The sequence below is a fragment of the Cervus elaphus genome, chromosome 22 (genome assembly GCF_910594005.1).
Source record: "Cervus elaphus chromosome 22, mCerEla1.1, whole genome shotgun sequence".
NCBI classification, from domain to species: domain Eukaryota; kingdom Metazoa; phylum Chordata; class Mammalia; order Artiodactyla; family Cervidae; genus Cervus; species Cervus elaphus.
The window spans coordinates 40,114,474-40,142,390 of NC_057836.1; the positions used below are offsets into that span (position 1 = coordinate 40,114,474).

The 27,917-nt window shown below is 39.6% G+C and overlaps 1 pseudogene; it reads left to right on the plus strand.

The window, feature by feature from the left end:
- The first annotated feature begins 3 nt into the window (after window positions 1–3).
- On the plus strand, window positions 4–27,917 carry LOC122679968 (annotated as a pseudogene).

The window sequence follows — 27,917 nt, forward strand, 5'->3', positions numbered from 1 at the left end:
CCGATGGAGAGAAATCACCGTTTCCGCCGAAAGGACTCAGAGGAGCAGAATACTTCAAACCAGCGTTGCCATAAAAACGGACTGGGTGACTCCGCAACCTTCAGTAATAAGGTTTAGTTTATTTAGGCTGTGTCATTTGTTACTTTGAAACATTAATTCGTTGGCACTCAGAGAAAAAGCTAATAAAAATCTTGGTACAGTTGCATCAAATTAAGAGAAAAGGCTAGAAATACATCACTATTTCTGCAGGAAGGGATGGCGTTTCTCATACCAAAAGACGAAAAGAAAGAAAAGAGAAAAAACCCAGATATACCTACCATGTGTCTAGCTATTACACCAAAAAGAAATGTTTTAGGTCCTGTACCTGGGACTCTGATAAAAATTATTTAGACTAGCAAGAGAAGAACACTGAAAAATCAGAAGGATACAAAGGAAACAAAATTCCAACTTAAAAAATGTTGGGGAAACTCAACACAAAAATTATCATGATGTTTAACATTTCTTGATACAGGATTTTGCCACTTGTGGCATTCTTTTCAGTCTATGTTGCATTTTAGCTTTGAATCTCTGAATCCCACATGCGACCTTGAGGGTCGGACAAATAATAGGTTGTCCATTTGTTTCATTATTTATAACCAGAGATAGAACAAAGCTGTTGAACGTCAGGGGAGGAAGACTACGCCATCATCGTTAAGAAAACAAAAAACAATGAACAAAGGTAAAAACATGTGAAGGACACACTTTTGTATCATTGAGTAGAAACAAAGTTATAGCTCAGGTTTATGCCTGTGGTAGCCTGAACTAATAGTGAATCTAAGAATGAACAGTATTTCTGATATACTAATCATTAAATGTTTGTCTTCTAATTGACCAAGAATAAACTATCCTTTGGGTCATATAGATCTGGCCATGGATCCTAAATATTCCACTAGATGTAATAATTCTGAATAAATATATACTGTTTTAGTTCCAAACATGATTCAGAAAATGAATCAAGAATGCAAAAGCAAAAATAATTAAATTTCAAGTCTGGTAAAGTACAGTCTGTATAAGCATATCATAGCATTTGTAGGAGATTGTACCCAATAGATAATGTTGCGGTGATATTTTCTGAAACAAATGGAAAAGGTGATTCAGAAAAAAGCTTTTCTGCTTGAAAAGATCTTTAAAGCCAGTGAGTCCGGTTTATTTTGAAAGTACATGCCCCCTCAATTTTTATTTGTTAGCAATTTTCTTTGTTTTCCCCTCCCCACTCCCTATTTTCTACACCTTTATTTGCCTTGCAAACAGTGAGGAGTATTTTTGGAAAGCCACCTTCAAGATCAGCAATGAATTACTGTGTTTCAAATATGATTTTTAAAGTTGTTTCAAATCAGTGAGGGAAGAAACACACCCATTCAACAAATACATATTGTTATGTTAGCTAAACCAAGTATTTATTGTCCAATATGGCTTGGGTTATGTGTTAGGGATATATTGGTGAGTGAGAGAGGTAGCCACTGACCTCATGGATCTGCGTGGGAATTCAGTAAAAGCTGTTGGAATAAGTAGCAAAAGCAACTCAAAATAGATTAACAAAAATACTAAAGACATAATGGATCATCTGATGTCTGTAAAAATTGGTCAAACTTTACATCCCTTGAAAATGTGAAGATTTTAAATATGCATTGTCGGGTAAACACATGGTTCCTGCAGGAATGGTTATGCTGTGCGTGCGTGCTCAGTCACTCAGTCGTGTCCACCTCTTTGCAACCCCATGGGTCTCTTCTGTCCATGGGATTCTCCAGGCAAGAATACTGGAGTGGGTTGCCATTTCCTCCTCCAGGGGATCTTCCCACCCCAGGGATCAAACCTGCATCTTCTATGTCTCCTACATTGGCCAGCAGATTTATCACTGAGCCATTTGAGGTTATGCTGTAGTCTCTTAAAATGTATGTAGCTTTGTGTTGTTGAAACTGGAAAGATTAACTCACCAAAGGATGTTGTGAAACTCCTAGCATATGAGTGGAGATAGAAGAAATTATCCTAGATTTTTTGTTATGGGTGATAGAAATCTGCCTCTCTGTGGTTCTATAAGGCTTTCTAAAGTGTTGCCACAAAGAGAACGAGAAAATAAATAAGTAAATGGCTAAGAAAGATTCTCATGGAACAGATAGCATAATAAAGTTGTTTTAAAGTATTGTACTTTCACATACCAATATATCATCAAAGGAATTTATTGAACAAGACATCTTAAAATAGTCATATCTTTTGACCCAGTAGCCCCTTACTTTAGAAATCTTTCCTATGGAAATAATCAGACATGCAGACAATAATTTATCTATCAAAATGCTAATCACAGCTTTTTTTAGGTGATGAAAAACTGTGAACAAAAACCATGGCATTCAAACTAGGGAAATAGCTAAATAAAGACTCTGACCCCTAATTGTAATTCAAGCAGTACAAATATTCAATGGCATGATATTACACAAAGTAAACAAAAGCAGGGTAATAACATGATATAAGACATGTGGCCTTCTCAGGTGGCACAGTGATAAAGAATCCGCCTGCCAATGCAGGAGATGCAAGAAACTCTGGTTTGATCCCTGGGTGGGGAAGATCCGCTGGAGGAGGAAATGGCAACCCACTCCAGTATTCTTGCTTGGGAAATTCCATGGACAGAGGAGCCTACAAGTCTACAGTTCATGGGGTTGCAAAGAGTCAGACCCAACTGAGCAACTGAGCACGTACACAAGACATTATTGAATACAGTTGTAATTTTGTAAAACATTTAATTTTAAATATTCATGGAAAAGGTTAGATGATATTTTCCTCTTTATTTTTATAGCATATGTTTATTTTAGAGAGCAAAGTAGACCAAAAAAATTTCCCCAAAACATGAAAACTATGACTATTAATTTTCTTCTTACATCCATCTAGACTTTATTTCCAAGCAAATATCTATATAATCTTTTTACAAAAATGGAAATATAGTAAACACATTTGGCAGTTCTATCATTTTCACTTAAAACATGCTACACCTCTTTTTATTAAAACAAATTTTCAACTTCTTTGGTAGTCCAGTGGTTAAGAATCTGCCTTATAATGCAAGGTACACTGGTTTGATTGCTGGTCCGGGAAGATCCCACATGCCATGGAGCAACTGAGCCCATGCCCCACGACTACTGAGCCTGCTCTCTAGAGCTCATGAGCCACAACTACTGAAGCCCACACAGCTAGACCCCATGCTCTGCAATAAGAGAAGCCACCACAATAAGAAGCCCACGCACCACGATGAGAAAATAGTCCCCACTCACCACAACCAGAGAAAGCCCCCATGAAGCAACAAAGACCCATCACAGCCAAATGAAATAATAATATGATTATTAAATAATAATTAAATAACAATTATTAACTAATAGGTAAATCTTAAATTTTAATTTTGAGTTAGGTTTGGGTACTATAGTTTTGAATGATGTCAATTATCTTCTTTTTACTTTGCTGTGAACAAATAAGAAGTTAGAAAAACAATAAATGACACAAGGTATCATTGAGATAATTTAACAGAAATGTTAATTGTCCAAACAGGAACCATAAAAATAATATATAATAGTAAATATTTGAATAAATGGTAATTCGTATAATTCTTCCCTCCATAAAAGGGCAAGAATCCTAAATGAAACATGAAAAAGTGACCCTAAAAGAAAGCCTAAAATAGTACAAATTATTTTGTCACTTGAAAAACTACTTTTTATCCATGATCATACTACCTCAGAATTTTTCACATAAATTTACTCATTTTTAATAATCAATACATCTTAAAAGAGTTGTATTTTTAATACAAGACATGGAGAGCACATGGAGAGCAAAAAAAAGAAAAAATTGAATTGGACTTATCAAAACTGAAAACTTCTGTGCTTCAAAGGGCACCATCAAAAAAATTAAAAAGTTCAAACAACTGGAGAAAAAATTTTCAAATCGCGTACTTGATAAGGTATTTATATCATCAGCATATGTTTTACTATATACATCAATGTTATAAATTTTTATATGAGAATATACAAAGAAGAATACAACTAAATATTTTTTTAGTCTAAAAATGGGGAAAGAACCTGATTTGGCATTTCTGCAATAGACACAAAAATAGCAATAAGTATGTGAAAAGGCACCCAATATCATTAGTCATAAAGGAAATGCAAATCAAAATACAGTAAGATACCACTTCACACCAACTAGAGTGGTTATAACCAAAACAGATAATAAATATTGATGAGATGTGGAGAAATTGTTTGGAATTCCTTGTGCACTGCTGGTGGAAATCTAAAATGCTGTACCCTCTTCAGAAAACAGTTTGGCAGTTCCCCAAACAGTTAAACATACAATTTCCGTATAGGCCAACAATTCTAAGTATATGTTTTCCAAGTATGTGCTCATATGTATATACTCAGGAGAAATAAAAAGATATCTCCACACAAAAATTTGAATACATATTTTCACAACAGCATTATTCATATAACCACAAAGTAGAAACAACCCAAATGTTCATCAACTGATAAATAGATAAATAAGATGTGGTATGCCCATACAAAGGAATATTACTGAAGCATAAAAAGAAATGAAGTGCTGATAGATGCAAAAGCATGGATGAGTCTTGAAAACATTATGCTACAAGAAAAGAATCAGTTATAAAAGATATAAAATTTGCTGTTCCTCACCCCAGCAAATTCCATACCACAGCCTTGACCTAGGTCTGGGAAAAACACAACAGAGAAAGGATGCAGCCTTCAGCTGCTTTGGGGCAGAACTGCAGACACTTGCATGGGGAACACATAGGTTTGCTATGACCACAGAGGCCTCACTTGCTTCAACAGTCACCTCCTTTGAGGCAGGGCATGCACTCAAGGGTGACAATGCCTGATAGAACCCAACCCTCAGGGCTTATAGTCCAACAATCGGGAGAAGACCCCATCCCCACTAGGTCAGTGACAGCAGCAGAGCAGAGGATGCTCTACCCACACGTCCGGCACAGGCTCTGGACACCACAGTACAAATCATATCCCCTGTCAAGGGGATAGCAACTGGCACACTCAGAAAAAAGACATGGCTGGTAGGCAGGAAAAAGGAGAACTTTCACCCAAAACGTTGCACTCACAGAAGTCTAGACAGGGATGCTACCACATTAAAACACTGCTTCAAGACCACGGCAGAGAAATTCATGTAAAATGAAAAAGCAAAGGAAATACTTCCAATCAAAGGAACAGGAGAAATCCCCTGAAAGAATAATGAAACACACCTCGCTACTATACTAGACCCAGAGTTCAAAAAGGAGATAATAGAAATGATGAAGGGATTAAGAAATATTATTGAAAGAAAAGCAGATCATAGTAAAAAGGAAATAGAAACTATGGACAATTCAATTGCTGAGATAAAAACCCACCAAGAAACAATGAAGGGCAGACTAAATAACACAATAGCAGGCTAAATAATAATAACAAAGGAAAAATGAATAAGTGAGCTGGAAGACAGATCAGAATAGCAAACAGAAAGACAAATGAAAAACAAAGGAAAGAAACATAATACACATTGTTGTTCTTTAGTCATTCAGTCGTGTCTGACTCTGCAACTCCGTGGATTGCAGCACACCAGGCTTCCCTGTCCTTCACCATCTCATAGAGCTTCCTGAAATTCATGTCCATTGAGTTAGCGATGCCATCCAACCATCTCGTCCTCCATCATCCCCATCTCCTCTGCCTTCAGCCTTTCCCAGCATCAGGGTCTTTTCAGTGAGTCAGATCTTCGCATCAGGTGGCCAAAGTATTGAAGCTTCAGCTTAGGCATCAGTCCTTCCAATGAGTATTCAGGACTGATTTCCTTTAGGATTGACTGATTTGACCTCCTTGCTGTCCAAGGGACTCGCAAGAGTCTTCTCCAGCGCCACAGGTTGAAAGCATCAGTTGTTTGACACTCAGTCTTCTTTATGGTCCAACTCTCACATCTATATATTACTACTGGAAAAACTATAGCTTTGACTATACAGACACTTGTTGGCAAAGTAATGGCTCTGATTTTTAATACACTGTCTAGGGTTGTCATAGCTTTTCTTCCAAAGGAGCAAGCATCTTTTCATTTCATGGCTGGGAGTCACCATCTGCAGTGATTTTGGAGCCCAAGAAAATAAGTCTGTCACTGCACTGCTTCCATTGTTTCCCCATTTATTTTGCCATGAAATAATGGGACCGAATGCCATGATCTTAGTGTTTTTAATGCTGCATCCTCAGTCACTCAATCGTGTCTGACTCTTTGTGACCCCCTAGACAATAGCCCACCAGGCTCCTCTGTTCATGGAATTTTCCAGACAAGCATACTGGAATGGGATGCCATTTCCTCTTTCAAGGAATCTTCCTGACCCATGGATTGAACCCACATCTGCTCTGTCTCCTGCATTGGCAGGCAGATTCTTTACCACTGTGCCACCTGGGAAGGGCAATTGAATGCTGAGTTTAAGCCAATTTTTTCACGTTCCTCTTTCACCTTCATCAAGAGGCTCTTTAGCTCCTCTTCACTTTCTGTCATGAGTGGCATCATCTGCCTATCTGAGGTTATTGATATTTCTCCTGAGAATCTTGATTCCAGCTTGTGCTTCATTCAGCCCAGCATTTTGCATGATGTTCTCTGCATATAAGTTAAATAAGTGTGGTGACAATATACAGCCTGACATACTGCTTTCCAAATTTTGAACCAGTCTGTTGTTCCATGTCTGGTTCTAACTGTTGCTTCTTGATAGGTGGTCTGATATTCCCATTCTTGAAGAATTTTCCACAGTTTGTTGTGAGCCACACAGTCAAAGGCTTTAGTCTAGTCAATGAAGCAGAAGTAGATGCTTCTCTGGAATTCAGTAGCTTTTTTTATGATCCAACAGATGTTGGCAATTTGATCTCTGTTTCCTCTGCCTTTTCTAAATACAGCTTTAAGATCTGGAAGTTCTCGATTCATATGCTGTTGAAGCCTAGCTTGAAGGATTTTGAGCATTATCTTATAGCATGTGAGATGAGTGCAATTGTGCAGTGGTTTGAACATTCTTTGGCATTGCCCTTCTTGGAATTGGAATGAAAACCAATCTTTTTCAGTCCTGTGGCTACTGAGGAGTTTTCCAAATTTGCTGACATATTAAGTGCAACACTTTAACAGCATCATCCTTTAAGATTTGAAATAGATGAGCTAGAATTTCATCACCTCCACTAGCTTAGTTCATAGTGATGCTTTGCACCCCAGGATGTCTGGCTCTAGGTGAGTGATCATATCATCATGGTTATCTGGGTCATTAAGAGCTTTTTAATATAGTTCTTCTGTGTATTCTTGCTACCTCTTCTTAATATCTTCTGCTTCTGTTAGGTCCATACTGTTTCTCTCCTTCAGTGTGCCCATCTTTACATGAAATATTCCCTTGGTATCTCTAATTTTCTTGAAGAGATCTCTAGTCTTTCCCATTCTATTGTTTTCCTTTTTTTTTTTTTTTTTTTTTTTTGCATTGTTCAACTAAGGAAGGCTTTCTTATCTCTACTCTTCTTTGGAACTCTTCATTCAAATGAATATATCTTTCCTTTTCTCCTTTGCCTTTCTCCGCTCTTCTTTTCTCAACTATTTGTAAGGCCTCCTCAGACAACCATTTCGCCTTTTTGCATTTCTTTTTCTTGTGAATGATCTTGATCGCTGCCTCCTGTGCAATGTCGTGAACCTCTGTCCATAGTTCTTCATGCACTCTGTCTGTCAGATCTAATCCCTTGAGTCTATATGTCACTTCCACCGTAAAATCGTAAGGGATATGATTTAGGTCATACCTGAATGGTCTAGTGGTTTTCCCTACTTTCTTCAATTTAAGTCTGAATTTGGCAATAAGGAGTTCATGATCTGAGCCACAGTCGGCCCCGGTCTTATTTTTGCTGACTGTATAGAGCTTCTCCATCTTTGGCTGCAAAGAATATAATCAGTCTGATTTCTCTATTGACCATCAGGTAATGTCCATGTGTAGAGTCTTCTCTTGTGTTGTTGAAAGAGGGTGTTTGCTATGACCAGTGCGTTCTCTTGGCAAAACTCTGTTAGCTTTTGCCCTGCTTCATTCCATACTCCAAGGCCAAATTTGCCTTTTACTCCAGGTATCTCTTGACTTCCTACTTTTGCATTCAAGTCCCGTATGATGAAAAGGAAATCTTTTTTGTTTGTAAGTTCTAGAAGATCTTGTAGGTCTTTACAGAACCATTCAACTTCAGCTTCTTCAGCATTACTGGTTGACTTGGCATAGACTTGGATTACTGTGATATTGAATGGTTTGCCTTGGAAACAGACAGAGATCATTCTGTCATTTTAGAGATTGCACCCAAGTACTGCATTTTGGACTATTTTGTTGACTAGGAGGGCTACTGATTTCTTCCAAGGGATTCTTGCCCACAGTAGTAGATATGATGGTCATCTGAGTTAAATTTTCCAATTCCAGTCCATTGTAGCTCACTTATTCCTAAAATGTCAATGTTTACTCTTGCCATCTCCTGTTTGACCACTTCCAATTTTCCTTGATTCATGGACCTAACATTCCAGCTTCTTATGCAATATTGTTCTTCATAGCATCAGACCATACTGCCATCACCAGTCACATCCACAGCTGGGTGTTGTTTTTGCTTTGGCTCTGTCTCTTCATTGTTTCTGGACTTATTTCTCTGCTCTTCTCCAGTAGCATATTGGGCACCTACTGACCTGGGGAGTTCATCTTTCAGTGTCGTATCTCCTGGACACTCACAGGCAAGTCTGGGTCAGTCTCTTGTGTGGTCACTGCTCTTTTCTCCTGGTGCACACAAGGTTTTGTTCGTGCCTTCCAAGAGTCTGTTTCACCAGTCTTGTGTAAGTTCTGTAATCAAATCCCCCTCACCGCCAAAGTCAGCTCCCTGGGGGTTCTCAATCTCTTTGTCAGACACCTAGGTTAGGAAATCTGTTGTGGGTCCTAGAACTTTCTTAGCAGTGCAAGAATTTATTTGGTATAATTTTTCTGCAGTTTGTGGGTCATCTGCTACGTGGCTCTATAGTGGAGTTAATGGCGACCTCCTCCAAGAGGGCTTATGCCACCTGCTGTGTGACCCAGATCTGCTGCACCCAGAGTTCCTTCCCCTGTGGCAGGCCACTGCTGACCTGTATCTCTGCAGGAGACACTCAAACACTCAAAGGATGGTCTGGCTCAGTCTGTGTGGTCTCTGGGTCCTGGTGCACACAAAGTTTTATTTGAGTCCTATAAGCATCTCTGGTGGATGTGGGGTTTGATTCTAAATGCAATTTTGTCCCTCCTACCACCTTTCTGGGGCTTCTCCTTTGCCCTTGGACATGGGTGTCCTTTTGTGGTGGGATCCAACATTCTCCTGTCTATGGTTGTTCAGCAGCAAGTTGTACTTTTGGAGTTCTTGCAAGAGATAAACACACATCCTTCTACTCCACCGTGTTGTGCAGCCCCTTAAAAGGATCATACACCATAGTCAAGTTGGATTATTCCAGGGTCACAAAGCTAGTTCAACACAAGCAAATCAATCAATGTGATACACCATAGTGATGAAAAGAAATATTAGAACCACACAGTTGTCTCAATAGATGCAAAAAAAAAACTTTTGCTATAATTCAACATCCATTGATAATAAAAACAACTCTTCACCAAAGGGATATAGAGAGAACATAGTAAAAGCCTTTTACAACAAACCCACAGCCAACATACTACTCAATGGTGAAAAGCTGAAGCCTTCTCATTATATTCAGGAACATGGCAAGGATACCCATTCTCACCACTTCTGTTCCACCTAGTATTGGAGGCCCTAGACACAACAATCAAACAAGAAAAAGAAATAAGTGGTATCCAAATGGAAAGGAAATACATAAAACTGTCCCTATTTGCAGATCACAAAATACTCTATGTAGAGAACCCTAAAGTCTTCAAACAAAAACTATTAGAACTAATAAATGCATCCAGAAAGGTAACAGGATACAAGGTTAATATCTAGAAATCTGTTGCATTTCTTTACACTAACAATGAAATATCAGAGAAGGAAACAAGCAAACAAAAAACACTATTTAAAATCATACACAAAAATACTTAGGAGTAAACTTAACCAAGGAGATAATACACTGCAAATTATAAAACACTGATAAAGGACATTGAAGATGATTCAAATAAATGGAAAGATATACCATGCTCTTCAATTGGAAGAGTGAATATCATGTGGTCATACTACACAGAGCTGTGTACATATTTAATGCAATCCCTATGAAAATACTCATGACATTTTCCACAGAACTAGAACAGATAATCCTAAAATTTACATGGAACCACGAAAGACCCAAAACTGTCAAACAATCCTCAGGAAAAAGAACAAAGCAGGAGGGATAACTCTCCCAGACTTCAAACTAAACTGAAAAGCCACTGTAATTAAAACAGTGTGGTTTGGGCACAAAAATAGACATAGATCAATGAAAGAGAACAGAGAGCCCTGAGAGCAGTAAACCTACACACCTACAGCCAATTAATCTAAAACAAAGGGGACAAGAATAGACTATGAAAAATTCTCTAGCAAATGATATTGGGAAAGCTGGACAGCTATATGTAAATCAATGATATAAGAACACTCTCTCACACCACATACAACTCAAAATGACTTAAAGACCTAAACATAAGACTTGACACCATTAAACTCTCAGAAAAGAGAACACTCAAAACTTCTTCAGACATAAATTGTAGCAATATTTTCTTCCATCTGTCTCCCAGGCAAAAGAAATAAAAGCAAAAATATACAAATGGGATCTAATCAAACTTAAAAGATTTTTCTACAAATAACAGATGCTGAAGGAGGTGTGGAGAAAAGTGAATTCTCCTACCTGTTGGTGGGAATGTAAATTGATTTAGCCATTATATATATATATATATATATATATATATAGAGAGAGAGAGAGAGAGAGAGAGTCCCTTGGGCACTTCACAGGTGGCCTAGTGGTAAAGAACCCACCTGCCAATGCAAGAGATGTAAGAGATCCTGGTTTGATCCCTGGGTCAGGAAGATCCCCTGGAGAAGGGCATGGCAATGCACTCCAGTACTCTTACCTAGAGAATCCCATGGAGAGAGGGCTGATGGGCTACAGTCTATAACGTCACAGAGTCGGACATGACTGAAGAGACTTAGCACACTTGCATACATAGTCCCTTGGACTGCAAGGAGATCAAACCAGTCAATCCTAAAGGAAATCAACCCTGAATATTCATTGGAATGACTGATGCTGAAGCTGAAGCTGCAATACTTTGGCCACCATTAATGCAAAGAGCCAACTGATTGGAAAAGACCCTGATGCTGGGAAAGATTGAAGGCAAAAGAAGAAGAGGGTGTCAGAGAATGAGATGGTTAAATAGCATCACCAACTCAATGGACATGAATCTGAGCAAACTCCAGGAGAGAGTGAAGTACAGGGAAGCCTAGCATACTAGAGTCTATGGGGTTGCAAAGACTCAGACACCACTTAATGACTAAGCAACAACAAAGCCACTATGGAAAATAATATGGAAGTTCCTTAAAAAACTAAAAACAGAGTTTCTATATGATACATCAATCCCACTCCCAGACAAAACTCTTAAATGGAAAAGATACATGCACCTGTATGTTCATAGCAGCAGCATTTACAATACCTGAGACATGGAAACAACTGAAATGTCATGGACAGATAAATGGATAAAGAAAATGTGAGTGTACAATGGACATAAGTTTAAGTAAACTCTAGGAGTTGGTGATGAACAGGAAGGCCTGGCGTGCTATAGTCAATGGGGCGTAAAGAGTCGGACATGACTAAGTGACTGAACTGAACTGACTGATATATAACTTTGTATTTTCCAAGTCTCCTTTAAATGTGTTATCATACTTTCACATTTAAAAATAAATAAATAAATTTTAAAACACCATAAAAAAAAAAAAAAGAAAATGTGAGTGTATATATATATATATATACACACATATAATGGAATATTAAAGTAGCAAATGGCAACCCACTCCAGTATTCTTGTCTGGAAATTTCCATGGACAGAGGAGCCTGGCTGGCTACAGTCCATGGGGTCACACATGACTGAGCATGTGCATGTGTACACACACACACACACACACACACACAGAATATTACTCAGATATAAAAAAGAATGAAATACCTTTTGCAACAATATGAATGAACCTAGAGATTATCATGCTAAGTGAAGTAAGTCACTACAAATACCATATGGTATCACTTATATGTGGAATCTAAAGTATGACACAAATTAACATATCTACTAGGCAGAAATAGACTCTCAGATATAGAGAACTTGTGGTTGCCAAGGTGGAGGGGAGATGTGGGAGGAATGGATTGGAAGTCTGGGATTAGTAGATTCAAATTCTGATATATAGGATGGAAAACAATCAGGTCCTACAGTATAGCACAGGGGACTATATTCAATATCCTGTGATAAAACATAATGGAAAAGAAAATTAAAAAAGAATATGGAAAGAATGTTTATATATATATATATATACACATACAAGTATATATATAACTGAATCACTTTGCTCAACTGCAGAAATCAACAGAACATTGTAAATTAACTATACTTAAGAAAAAATTTTAATATAAATAAAACTTTTGCATAGCAAAAGAAACCATCAACACAACAAAAAGACAATCTAAGGACAAGGAGGAAATATTTGCAAAAGATGCAACCAAAAAAGAGTTAATACCCAAAATATACAGACAGTTCATACAAGCCAATATCAAAACACAAACAACCCAATTAAAAAATGGGCAGAAGACTTAAATAGGAGTTTCTCCAAAGAAAACATACAGATGATCAATAGGCACATGAAAAGATGCTCAATATCTCCAAAGATTAAAGAAATGCAAATCAAAACCACAATGAATGATTACCTCATGCTGGTCAGATGGCTATCATCAAAAAGTCAACAAATAACAAATGCTTGAGAGGATGTAGAGAAAAGGAAACCCCCCTATGCTGTTGATGGGAATGTAAATTGGTACAACCACTATGGGAAACAGTATGGAGGTTCCTTAAAAAATGAAAAAAAGAGCTACCATATGATCCAGCAATCCAACTTCTGGGCATATATCCAGAAAAGTTGAAAACCCTAATTTAGAATGATACATGTACCCCAGAATTCATAGCATTATCATTTACAGTATCCATGACATGGAGTACATCATGCGAAATGCTGGGCTGGATGAATCATAAGCTGGAATCAAGATTACTGGGAGAAATATCAATAGCTTCAGATATGCAAATGATAGCACTCTAATGGCAGAAAGTGAAGAGGAACTAAAGAGCCACTTGATGAGGGCGAAAGAGGAGAATGAAAAGGCTGGTTTAAAACTTAACTTCCAAAAAACTAAGATCATAGCATCTGGTCCCACCACTTTATGGCAAATAGAAAGGGGGAAAGTGGAAGCAATGAAAAATTTTATTCTCCTGGTGTCGGGACCAGCCCAACAACGAACCAACTTGAGGGAGCAGTGCCGCAGAAGAATAAAGAAAAAGAAGACTCAGAAATAAAGTGGGAATCAGGGGGCTGATGTTATTCGCAGGCAAAAGCCCAGATCCTAACCTTTGCAAATACTTTGGCCACCTGACGCAAAGATCTGACTCATTGGAAAAGACCCTGATGCTGGGAAAGATTGAGGGCAGGAGGAGAAGGGGATGACAGAGTATGAGATGGTTGGATGGCATCAACAACTCGATGGACATGGGTTTGGGTGGACTCCGGGAGTTGATGATGGACAGGGAGGCCTGGCGTGCTGCGGTTCATGGGGTTGCAAAGAGTCCTACACGACTGAGCTACTGAACTGAACTTAACTAATCCTTGCATGCCTTTTATTGTTAACTTCTACTTCCTTGTTTGTGCTCTAGGGATATCTATTCTTTACAATCTCAGATCGGGGGTAAAGATATACAATGCACAGTCCTCAGTGTCAAACCTTCAGGTCTTTCATGACCTTGTTTAGCCTTTCAGCTAGTGACGCCCTTTCTCAGCAACTCCCTCAAAGCTCTGGTTACAGGAACAGTCACTAATGGTTTTCCATCAGTCACATCAGTACTTCAACATCTTGTTTTCAAGATGTCTTTGCACGATGTACTGTTTACTGCTCCCAGCCCTTCGCCTGGGGGTGATGAGAAAGTCATTCTTATCTTTCAAAGAAGCCCTGTTAATTATAGTACAGGCCTGTGCATAACATATTTCCTACACCTGGACTCCGAAATCATTGTGGACAGTGACTGCAGCCATGAAATCAAAGGATGCTTGCTCCTTGGAAGGAAAACTATGAAAACCTTGACAGCATATTAAAAAGCAGAAACATTTCAAGAGAACAGCATCGAAACATGTATATTATCTAGGGTGAAACAGATCACCAGCCCAGGTTGGATGCATGAGACAAGTGCTCGGGCCTGGTGCACTGGGATGACCCAGAGGAATCAGGTGGAGAGGGAGGTGGGAGGGGGGATCGGGATGGGGAATACACGTAAATTCATGGCTGATACATGTCAATGTATGACAAAAACCACCACAATATTGTAAAGTAATTAGCCTCCAACTAATAAAAATAAATGGAAAAAAAACAAGAAAAAAATAAAATAAAAAGCAGAAACATCACTTTGCCATCAAAGGTCCATATGTGTATAATCAAAGCTATGGTTTTTCCTGTAGTCATGTATGGATGTGAGTGTTGGACCATAAAGAAGGCTGAGCACCAAAGAACGGATGCTTGCAAACTATGGTGCTAGAGAATTCTTCTTTAAAAATATTTATTTATTTTTAATTGATTGATGATTGGTTTACAATATTGGTTTGATTTCTGTCATATATCAACATGAATTAATCAGAGGTGTACATATGTCACCTCCCTCTTGAGTCTCTCTCCCACCTCCCACCCTTTCCCTCCCCTCTAGGTCATTACAGAGCCCCAGTTTGAGTTCCCTGAATCATACAACAAATTCCCATTGGCCATCTATTTATATATGTTAGTGTATATGCATCCATGCTACTCTCTCCATTTATCTCACCCTCTCTCTCTTCTTCCCCACCCTTGTCTATAAGTCTCTTCTCTATGTCTGCATTTCCATTGCTGCTCTGCGAACAGATTCATCAGTATCACCCTTCTAGATTCCATATATATGTGTTAATATAAGATATTTGTTTTTCTCTTTCTGACTTACTTCACTCAGTATAATAGGCTCTAGGTTCATCCAACTCATTAGAACTGACTAAAATACGTTCCTTTTATGGCAGAATAGTATTCCATTGTATATATGTACAACAGCTTCTTTATCCATTCATCTGTAGATGGACGTCTAGGTGGCTTCCATGTCTTGGCTTTTGTAAACGGTACTGCAGTGAACACTGGAGTACACATGTCTTTTTCAGTCTTGGTTTCTTCAGGATATGTGCCTCGAACTGGTATTTCTAGGTCATACGGTGGTTTTATTCCTAGTTTTTTAAGGAATCTCCATACTGACTTTCATGGCTGATACTACCTTCTTGGCTGTATCAATTTACATTCCCACCAGCAGCGTAGGAGGGTTCCCTTTTTGGAGAAGACTCTTGAGAGTCCCTTGGACAGCAAGAAGATCAAACCAGTCAATTCTAAAGGAAATCAACTCTGAATATTCATTGGAAGGACTGATGCTGAAGCTGAAGCTCCAATACTTTGGCCATCTGAGGAGAAGAGCTGACTCATTAGAAAAGACCCTGATGCTTGGAAAGATTGAGAGCAAGAGAAGGGGACAACAAAAGATGAGGTGGTTGGATGGCATAACTGACTCAATGGAGATGAGTCTGAGCAAATTCTGGGAGATAATGAAGGACAGGGGAGCCTGTGTGTCCGTGGGGTCACAGAGTCAGACATGACTTAGCAACTGAACAACTACAAAGACGTGGGAACAATCCAAGTGCCCATCAACAAGTGATTGGCCCATTAACAGATGATCGACTTAAGATGACTGGCTTAAGAAATATTGCTCAGCCATAAAAAAGAATGAAATGTTGCCGTGGACCTAGAGAATATTATAGCTAGTGAAGTAAGACAAAGAAAGACAAATATCACATGCTGTCACTTATATGCTTATCCGCTATATGTGGACTCTTTAAAAAATAATACAAATGAACTAATTTGCAAAACAGAAACAGACTCACAGGCATAGGAAACAAGCTTAGGGTTACCAAAGGAGAAAAGAGTCGGGGAGGGATAAATTAGAGGTACGGGATTAATAGATACAAACTACTACACATAAAATAGATAAGCAAAAAGGATTTACTATATAACACAGGGGGGTATATTCAATATCTTATAATAATCTATAATGGAAAATAATCTGAAAAGTATGTAGATAGATATATATAACTGAAAAAAGAGAGAAAGCCATGTGAGAACAGGCATTGACTGAAACCACAGAGCTACAAATCAAAGAACAGCGAGGATTGCTGACAACCACCAGAAACTAGGAGCAGACAAAGGATCTTTCCTCAGAGCTTTTAGAGGGACTGTGGCTTTGCTGAGAGGCTGTCCCAGGTAGCTCAGTGGTCAAGAATCCAGCTGCAATGCAGGAGACGCAGGTTCGATCCCTGGGTTGGGAAGATCTCCTGGAGGAGGAAATGGCAACCTTCTCCAGTATTCTTGCCTGGAAGATTCCATGCACAGGCTTTAGTCCAGGGGGGCACAGAGTTGGACACGACTGAGCAGGCACTCACTCACTGGCCTTGCCGACACCTTGATTTTGATTTGGGACTTGTAGTCTCCAGAATCATGAGAGAATAAATGTTGTCCTAAGCCAGCTAGTTTGTGGTATAGTAATTTGTTTGGCAGAGCCAGGAAACTAATACATATGGCATGTGAGTTATATCCTAATAAAGGTGTTCTATTTTGTTCTGTGTTTTAAGGGTTCTAGATTTAGTTTGTCATAAGTGGAAATTTATATACTCTAGAGGCAGAAACCACTGGACATTTAGAAGACAAAGAACTCCCTAACCATGTAGCTTTCTCTGGAGGATATGAACTTAACGTTTTATTGCATATGAAACTGTCTTGGCAGCCAGTAGTGTAATTCAGTCATTCCTAAATCTTTTATTCTTCCTTATCTGAGGAACCTTCTACCGCCTGCATCTATTTCTGTTACTGGGCCACAAACAAAGCAACCTTTTTCTCTCCATTTTCTTACTTCATTTATTTCCTCAATTTATCATAGATCCTCAGATTTCCTTGGAACAGACTGGACTAGAAGGCAGTGTAAGATAGTCTACATTCTCCTACACATGAAAATTTCCCCAAGTAATGTTTATTACTTATTACTGAAACTCCAATACTTTGGCCACCTGATGCAAAGAACTGACTCATTGGAAAAGACCCTGATGCTGGGAAAGATCAAAGGCAGGAGGAGAAGGGGATGACAGAGGATGAGATGGTTGGATGGCATCACCAACTCAATGGACATGAGTCTGAGCAAGCTGCATGAGTTGGTGATGGACAGGGAAGCCTGGCATGCTGCAGTCAATGGGGTCACAAAGAGTTGGACACAACTGAGCTACTGAACTGAACTGAATGTTTATTATCCAAAATGAACACAGTTTCATTTATACCCTTGGGATTTCAATCTACAGAGGTGACTAAGTGATAACGTGGAGAGGTCAATGCATTGAAAAAAAAAAATTGTGTTATGTTTTCCAAGAGGCCCAACATGTGGGAAGCACCACATTTTGGTAAGGAGGCAGAAACAGCCTTAACTGAGATTTCTGTGGGAAAGGCAAGGTTTAAGAGCACACGGTTTAAGATTGGCTATTTTGATTAATTTAAGTGGGCTTTTGGTTACAGGGGTGGTCTCTGCCATGGGAAGATTTAGGGCAGGGGAAATGTTGGCTTGGTACATGCGAGTTAAATAAGAAAGTAAATTCCAGACAAGCCGACTTTCAGGAGAGAGGTAAACACTTTAACTGTAGTTAATGAATATAGGATAGAAATATAGAATCTCAGAAAACCCAAAACAGATATCCAACTACTTTTTATCTCAGACTGAGTCTTCTATCTACTCAAGTACATTGCCTAAGTGATGTAATGGCAAAATAATATTCACTTATTGTCTGGAGCCTTACCCTGGGAACTAAACTTTATCCAGTCATAAACTGTCCTAAAACCTGCATGCCTCCTGACTGCCAGTCTGTCCTAACGTGTCTGCTCATTATGTCACTTTATCATCAATGAAAGATCAAAAAAAAAAATTTGAGTATCTCCCTACTGTCCTCAACACATCATGAGAAACCCTGGGCTGGAAGAAGTACAAGCTGGAATCAAGATTGCTGGGAGAAATATCAATAACCTCAGATATGCAGATGACACCATTCCTATGGCAGAAAGTGAAGAGGAACTAAAAAGCCTCTTGATGAAAGTGAAAGAGGAGGGTGAAAAAGTTGGCTTAAAGCTCAACATTCAGAAAACTAAGGTCATGGCATCTGGTCCCATCACTTCATGGGAAATAGATGGGGAAACAGTGTCAGACTTTATTTTTGGGGGGCTCCAAAATCACTGCAGATGGTGATTGCAGCCATTAAATTGAAAGACACTTACTCCTTGGAAGGAAAGTTATGACCAAGCCAGATAGCATATTAAAAAGCAGAGACATTACTTTGCTAACAAAGGTCCATCTGGTCAAGGTTATGGTTTTTCCAGTGGTCATGTATGGATGTGAGAGTTGGACTGTGAAGAAAGCTGAGCACCGAAAAATTGATGCTTTTGGACTATGGTGTTGGAGAAGACTCTTGAGAGTCCCTTGGACTGAAAGGAGATCCAAACAGTCCATCCTAAAGGAGATCAGTCCTGAGTGTTCATTGGAAGGACTGATGCTGAAGCTGAAACTCCAATACTTTGGCCACCTCATGCGAAGAGTTGACTCATTGGAAAAGACCCTGATGCTGGGAGGGATTGGGGGCAGGAGGAGAAGGGGACGACAGAGAATGAGATGGTTGGATGGCATCACCAACTTGATGGTCATGAGTTTGAGTAGACTCCAGGAGTTGGTGATGGACAGGGAGGCCTGGCGTGCTGCAATTCATGGGGTCGCAAAGAGTTGGACACAACCAAGCAACTGAACTGAACTGACCTGAACTGTCCTCAAAATAAAATATTCTGAACTTATGGTTGCCAGGAAGGAGGACTAGTGGGAGGGATAGGTAAGGAGTTTGGGATTCACTCATCAGAAAGAACCCTAGAAATGCAAATCAAAACCACAATGAGGTACCATTACATGCCAGTCAGGATGACTGCTATCCAAAAGTCTACAAGCAATAAATGCTGGAGAGGGTGTGGAGAAAAGGGATCCCTCTTACACTGTTGGTGGGAATGCAAACTAGTACAGCCACTATGGAGAACAGTGTGGAGATTTCTTTAAAAACTGGAAATAGAACTGCCATATGACCCAGCAATCCCACTTCTGGGCATACACACCGAGGAAACCAGATCTGGAAGAGACACGTGCACCCCAATGTTCATCGCAGCACTGTTTATAATAGCTAGGACATGGAAGCAACCTAGATGCCCATCAGCAGACGAATGGATAAGGAAGCTCTGGTACATATACACCGTGGAATATTACTCAGCCATTAAAAAGAATTCATTTGAATCAGTTCTAATGAGATGGATGAAACTGGAGCCCATTATACAGAGTGAAGTAAGCCAGAAAGATAAAGAACATTACAGCATACTAACACATATATACGGAATTTAGAAAGATGGTAACGATAACCCTATATGAAAAACAGAAAAAGAGACACAGAAGTACGGAACAGACTTTTGGACTCTGTGGGAGAAGGCGAGGGTGGGATGTTTCGAGAGAACAGCATGTATATTATCTATAGTGAAACAGATCACCAGCCCAGGTGGGATGCATGAGATAAGTGCTCGGGCCTGGTGCACTGGGAAGACCCAGAGGGATCGAGTGGAAAGGGAGGTGGGAGGGGGGATCGGGATGGGGAATACATGTAACTCCATGGCTGATTCATGTCAATGTATGACAAAACCCACTGCAATGTTGTGAAGTAATTAGCCTCCAACTAATAAAAATAAATGAAAAGAAAGAAAGAAAGAAAGAACCCTGATGGTAGGAAAGATTGAAGGCAAAAGGAAAAGAGGGCAACAGAAGATGAGATGAGATGATTGGATGACATCACCAATTCAAAGGACATGAACTTGGGCAAACTCGAGAAATGGTGAAGGACAGGCATACCTGACATGCTGTAGTCCATGGGGTAGGAAAGGGTCAGAGAGTACTTGCCAACTGAACAGCAACATCTGCCATCAAGATAAAATGTTCTGAACTTACGGTTACCAGGGAGGAAAAGTAAGAGGGGAGAATAATTAGGGAGTTTGGGGTTGACAGGTACACACTGCTGTATTTAAAATAGATAACCAATAATGACCTAGTGTATAGCACAGGGAACTCTGCTCAATGTTATGTAACAACCTAAATGGGAAAAGAATTTGAAAAAGAGTGCTCGCTTCGGCAGCACATATACTAAAAAAAAAAAAGAAAGAATTTGAAAAAGAATAGATTCATGTGTGTGTATAACTGAAACTTTGTTGTGCTACTGAAACTAACACAACACTGTTAATTAACTCTTGTTCGTTGTTCAGTCGCTCAGTCGCATTGGACTCTTTGTGATCCCATGGACTGCAGCATCCCAGGCTTCCCTGTCCTTCATTATCTCCCAGAGTTTGTTTGAACTCATCTCCGTTGAGTTGGTGATACCATCCAACCTTCTAATCCTCTGTTGCCCTCTTCTTCTCCTGCCCTCAATCTTTCCCAGAGAGTTTTTATTCATCAGACAAAACTGAGGACTTCAAGCCTGAGACACAGCATCTCAGGTCGCTCTGAGATACTGCTCCAAAGAAATAAGGGAGAAGCCAGGATCCCATGGCTCAGTGGTAAAGAATATCCCTGCAACGCAAGAGACACAGGGGACGCAGGTTCAATCCCTGGGTCAGGAAGATCCCCTGGAGGAGAAAACGGCAACCCACTCTAGTATTCTTGCCTGGAAAATTCAATGGACAGAGGAGTCTGGCGGTCTACAATACACAGGATCTCGAAAAGTCAGACACAACTGAACATGCCCACACAGGATACGTGAGTTTTTGTAAGAAAGACCAGGTAGTTGGAACATCAAAAATCATTGTTAGTTAAAGAAAACCAGATCTCTCAATTTAAGGAATTCAGTGCTTTTCTCTGTGTCTCTGTGTCTCTATTTCTGTTTTGCAAATAAGATCATCTATACCATTTCCAGGTTCCACATATTTGTGTTAATATATGATATTTGTTTTTCTCTTTCTGACTGACTTCACTTTGTATGACAGTCTCTACATCCATCCATGTCTCTACAAAGACATAGAGATAGCAAAAAAAAACACATGAAAAATGCTCAGCATCACTAATTATTAGATAAACACAAATCAAATCTATAATGAGGTATCACCTCACACCTGTCAGAATGGTCATCTTTAAAAAAATCTACGAACAATAAATGCTGGAGAGGTTGCGGAGAAAGGGAACCCTCTTGCATTGTTGGTGTGAGTGTAAATTGGTACAACCACTATGAAGAACAGTATGAAGGTTCCTTATAAGATTAAAAATAAAACTACCATATGACTTAGCAATCCCGCTTCTGGGCATATATCTGGAAGAAACCATAATTCCAAAAGATACATGTACCCCCAATGTTCATTGCACCACTGTTTATGATAACCAAGACATGGAAGAAACCTAAATGTCCATCAGCAGAGGAATAGGTAAAGAAGATGTGGTACATATATACAACGGAATATTACTCAGCCATAAAAAGGAATGAAATTGGGTCATTTGTAGAGATGTGGACATCTTGTTTCTATCCTAAGTTCCCTCAAGGCTTGGAGTGGCTATAATGTGATGGCTTGATGGCTGCAAATTTTGTTACTAATATGGCAGGCTATATTTTTCAGTCATACCCCCCATGCACACACAAGGGGCAGTTTTCACCCATGACTTTTCAGGTCCTTCTTCCCTTGGGTAGGACAAGCCTGAGACTGGTATGTTGCATTATCTCTCAGAGTTTTTCCACATGATAACTAATTTAATAGTGTACCTTTCATTACTTTCCTCTCTTTTTCTGTGTCATTTCTCTACTGCCCTTTCCAGTGTTCCCTCCCAGCTGCCCAACTGAAAGTATTTTCTTTGTATTCTTTTTGTCTGGAATTAAAATCAGGCAAAATTAGGTGGAGAAAGCTCTACATCCCCCTCCAAATAATGGAGCTGCTTCTTGTTATTTGGTCTGAATGTCCCTATATCTGTTTCAGACTCATCACAACATTGATTTTTTTTTTTCAGTCTCTTGGAAACTAACTTCTCTGAAACCATGCACCTCTTATTAAAGCTTTAAAGGAGATGACTGATCCTAAAACTGAAGCTCTGATACTTTGGTCATCTGATGTGAAGAGCCAACTCATTGGGAAAGACCCTACTGCTGGGAAAGATTGAAGGCAGGAGGAGAAGAGGATGACAGAGGATGAGATGGTTGGATGGCATCATCAATTCAAAGGACATGTGTTTGAGCAAACTCCAGGAGATAAGGACAGGGAAGCCTGGCATGCTGCAGTCCACGGGGTCACAGAATCGGACACTACTGAGCTACTGAACAACAAGAACAAATTGCAGTACTGGAGCAGGGATATTCTACCCTCTGAGATCATTGCTTTTGCTATTCCTATCTACCACTTGCAATATTAACGTTACCAATTTCAAAAATACCTTCTAGAGATGCAGGAAGACCACCTCTTCTTCAGAGCAAACTGTGCTTTGTTGGTTTGTTTGTCAAAAGCAATATTTGAAGGTGAGAGCTGGAGGATAGGAAATGGGAGTCATAGAGAAAGTATGTACTGTGTGCATCATGACATCTACAATGGCATAGCAGAACTAAGAAATAAGAACTGTGCAGGCACAGGCCTAATTCTGGCTCTTTCAATGACAGTGTTTGTTAACTTGGGCAAACTTACTTATCTGTGAATAATAATCTAATAAATTATCAGCAAATACTGTTAACTCTGCCTCCAATGTATATCTCAATCTACCCACTTCTTTCTATATGTACTATCACCTAAGCCAGACCACTAATTTCCTACCTAGAGTTTAGCAACAGCTTCCTCTGGCTTTCTTGTTTCTCTGCTGGCCCCACTACAATTTTTTTTGTCTTTTTTTTTCCATTTATTTTTATTAGTTGGAGGCTAATTACTTTACAATATTGTAGTGGTTTTTGTCATACATTGACATGAATCAACCATGGATTTGCATGTATTCCCCATCCCGATCCTCCCTCCCACCTCCCTCTCTACCCGATCCCTCTGGGTCTTCCCAGTGCACCAGGCCCTTGTCTCATGCATCCAACCTGTGGCCCCACTACAATTTATCTGAGATACCGAAGCAGAGGAATATGTAGCAATTTAAATTTGATGCAATCTCCTGTTCAAAGCTCCTAATGGTTTTCTACCCCACTTAGAAAAAATATCCATGCTTATAACGACCCTCATGATATTAACCTCCCCCTGCCAAACCTCTCTTACTTTGTTGTGGCTGGCAGAGTTCGAGGTGGCCCCCATGACCCCTTCCTCTGGTATTCACACCGTGTGTAATCTTCTCCCATTGAATAGATGGGGCCTGGACATGTTTTTACTCAATAGAATGCAGCTTCACCAATAACATTTCATAAGATTGTAACCCTTCTTACAAGGAGACTCTCTCTCCCTTGCTAGCTTTGAGGAAGCAAGCAGCCATGTAGGAAAAGCTCACATGACAAGGAATTGAGGGCAGCCTCCAGCTGACAGCCAGCAAGAAATGAAGGCCCTTTGTCCAGCAGCCTAAAAGGAACTGAGATCTGTCAACAACTTCATGAGCTTGGAAGTCAATCCTCAGATGAGCCTCAGATGAGAACCCAGCCCTCACCATGACACCTGGACTGCAGCTTTGCAGAAGACCCAGCAAAGCTGTGCCTGGATTTCTGGTTCACAGAAACTGTGTCATTTTAAGCTGATAAATATGCAGTAGTATTGTTAATGCAACAATAGGTAATTCTTGTCTTCCACCACACTTCTCATCCTCTGTAATCTACCTGCACTGAGCCTTTTTGAGGCTGTCCCCGTGTGTCAAGGTTATTCCCTCCTAAGGGCCCTCACACTTGCCATGTTGTCTGTCTTGGAGCTTCTTAACCCAACTCTTCACTTAGTCTACTTTATCTTGCCATTCAGGTCTCAACTGTAGTGTTCATTCTTATCTACCTAACTAAGTAGCAACCCTGACATTAGCACATTATACTGTTATAGTTTTCTGCATAAAGCTTTTTACTACCAGTAAAAATTTATTTAGTTTCCTTACCTTGCTATTATATTAGTAGCTCAGTCATGTCTGAGTCTTTGCAACCCTGTGGACTGTAGCTTGCCAGACTCCTCAGTCCATGGGATTCTCCAGGAAGGAATACGGGAGCTATACAAGACAGAGGATCTTGTCTACCTTGTGTGCCTGGAACCTAAAAACAGTGCCCAGCAACATTCCATAAACACTCGTTATCACCGAATGAGCACTGGGCAATATTTAAGCTTCATCCAGTAATAAAATGATCTCAGGTCCATAAAAGGGTATATGCAAAGTTGTTCACTGTAACTGTATTTGCGGTACAGTGAGTGGGGGGTAATCTGGATGTCCATCACTGGGAGGATTGATTAGTAAAATATGGTAGATGCACGCGAGGAGCACTGTGCAGCAATTAGAAGCAACAGATCAGATATTCACACTGAAATACAGTTGGACTGAAAGCATAGCACCCAAGACTTGGAAGCATAAGATGCACATTTTTATAAATAAAAATACACATTTTGTAAGAACAATACAAAAAGACAGAACCACGTTAAAGTTAAATAGATTAGAATTCTTTCATATAGGAGGGGAAGGAGATACAAGTGGGAATGAAGGTAAGAGGGCATAAATGAAACAAGAGAAGGACCTTGCTCAGACTACTGATGGAGTCTAGATAAATGTACTACAATTGGGCTGTATGATTAAGTCTTCTGCACTTACTAAAGCCAAACAAAATCGTGTGGTTCAGAGACCATAGGAGACGTCAGAAAGTATCACTAGCCTAATAGTGAGTGTTGGATTAAATACTAGAAGGTGACCAACACTAGAAGGCTCCCTCCTTGGTCCCTCCTCCCTCCTGACCAACACTAGAAGACTCTCACCATTCCCTCATTCTCCTTATGGAATCAAGCATCTAAGTGCTTCCAAATTTTCTCTCGAATAGTCTCGACCTTTCTTAGGTTTCCTTTAAGGTTAGATTCAGGTTCAATTGTCATGACACAGTCGCTTCACAAGTCTGAGCCCTTTTCTTAGAAAGTATATAATATCTGATCACCTCTCTTTGTGTGACGTACAGCTATGAGTGATCATAGCTGTAGTCTTTAGCATCAAGCAAGGTCTCTTTATTCTTTGATTATCTCAGGCTAATTTTCTAGTATATTCCTAAGGAAGAGTTCGTGGAAACAATATTCTCTGAGTGTTTAAGTGTTCATAATGGTTTGCCCATAGCCTTTAGAGTTGAAAGTCAGCTCGGCAGGATATAAATCTTTGGCACACATTTTCTTGGCTTAACACACAATGAATTTCCAAACTTCTGTGTTCCAGCTTATAACTTTTCTCTACCTGGAATGTCCTTCTCACTTGTCATCTGTCAAACTCTATTCAGCCAACTGGGCTTTCTACTACTAGAAAAGCATTCCTATCTCCTCCTGACAGGGTTAAGTTCTATTTTCAATAGTGCAACTTTAGGAGCTTCCCTGATGGTCCAGGGGCTAAGACTCAGCACTTGAAACGTGGGGGCCCAGGTTCAATCCCTGATCAAGGAGCTAGATTCCACATGCCACAGCTAAGAGTTTGCATGCCACAACTAAGGATTCCACATGCCACAAGAAAGACCCAGCGCAGCCAAATCAATGAATATTTCTTTAAAAATATTGAAACTTTATACATTTCTCTCTTATACCACTCAACATAGTATACATAATTACAACTTACTAAGTACGTCCTGTGTGCCGGGCACAGTTGCAGTGGACTAATTGCATGTAGTACACTATATACACACTTGTACATGTGTGTGCTTGCTCTGGAATTTAAAACTGCCTAATATTTGTGTTTGCCTAGAAAACTAGAAAACAAAAGAAATGTATGTTTTACTCTTTCTCTGGTGGCCTCATTTAATTTTCAATCACTATACCATCCCTGAGCTTTCATCCAGTTGCCTCTATCTCAGCACATGCCAACACCTCGGGTACTTCTGAGTTCGTTTTCCTGAAGACACCTCTCTTAAAGCTTTCTAAGCTGCTGCAGTCTGGGCTGCAGGCTCTCAGGTGCTGATACCTGAGGTTTTATCTTCATGGTCACCTGGGAATCCCTTTGCCTCTTTTTTTGTTATGGATTTCCTATTTTCTGGATCTTATCCATTTTCTTCAGTTAGTTTCCTATAACTCAACTACTAGAGATTAAAACTTTATCCTCACACGTGATTGATAGAGTGCCTACCTTTTAAAAAGTTTTTAATTGGAGGATAATTGGTTCACAATATTGTGTTGTTTTTGCCATACTACATTCATCAGCCATGGATATACAAATGTCCCTTCCCTCTTGAAACTCCCTCCCACCTCCCACCCCTTTAGGTTGTCACAGAGCCCCTGACTTGAGCTCCTTGAGCTGTGGTACATATACGCATGGAATATTACTCAGCCATAAAAAGAATAAATTTGAGTCAGTCCTAATGAGATGGATGAACCTAGAGCCTGTTACACAGAGTAAAGCAAGTCAGAAAGAGAAAAACAAATATCTCAACGCATATATATAGAATCTAGAAAGATAGACCTGATGAGTCTATTTGCCGGGCAGCAATGGAGTGCCTACTTTTTAATTCCAGGCTGATGATTTTTTTTCTCTCCGAATATTGAAGACAATGTTCTAATGTCTTCCAGTTTTCAGTGCTGCTGTTGAGTAGCCATGATGATTTTGAATCCTTTACAGGTGATATTGTCTTAAACCTGAAAGCTTTTCTGATCCAGGGTCCTGAAATTTCTAAATGAAGTGGCCTAGTATACTCAGTGGACCCCACCAATCAGACATTCAATTCTGAGAAACTTTTTTTTAAATTATTTCTCCAATAACTGCCTCCTCTCTAATTTGCTTTTTCTCTCTCCGCGGAATGCTTATCATTCAGATGTTCTGTCTCTTGGGCTGATTTTCTGAATTTCTTCTATCTGCTTTCCTAATTTTCATCGCTTTGTTTTTTTGTTCTACTTTCAGAGACATTTCCTCACCTTTAATTTGTCATCTTACTTTTTAAAAAGTTTTTCAGTCAATCATTTTATATTTCTTAAAATGCAATTATGAAAAAAATAAATACCGGCACCTAGTATAGCGCCACACATGGCACTAGGTGCTGAGTACAAAGTTCTTGAAAAATGAATGTGTTTCAACCCCCAACCTGGCTCTTGGAGTTAAAACATCACAATAGCTACAATAGCTTTTTCCCATTTTTCTTGCTTCCTCCCACTCTGGGATTGGTTGGCCTGAGCACTCTCCTGTTTGCCCGATAAAACTGAGGAAATCAAGGACTTTGTGCTCACAGCCAAGTGAAAGAATGCCAAATCTGTCAAGATGAAGAGAAACATGGATAATTCAGAGTTTAAAGTTTGATATAGCAGATACTTCTAAACCTTAATTGTCACAGACCAAGAGAAGTCAGGGAAACCAGAAAGCTGTCCCTTCCACAGGTTTGGCAGTGAAGAAGCTGAAATGA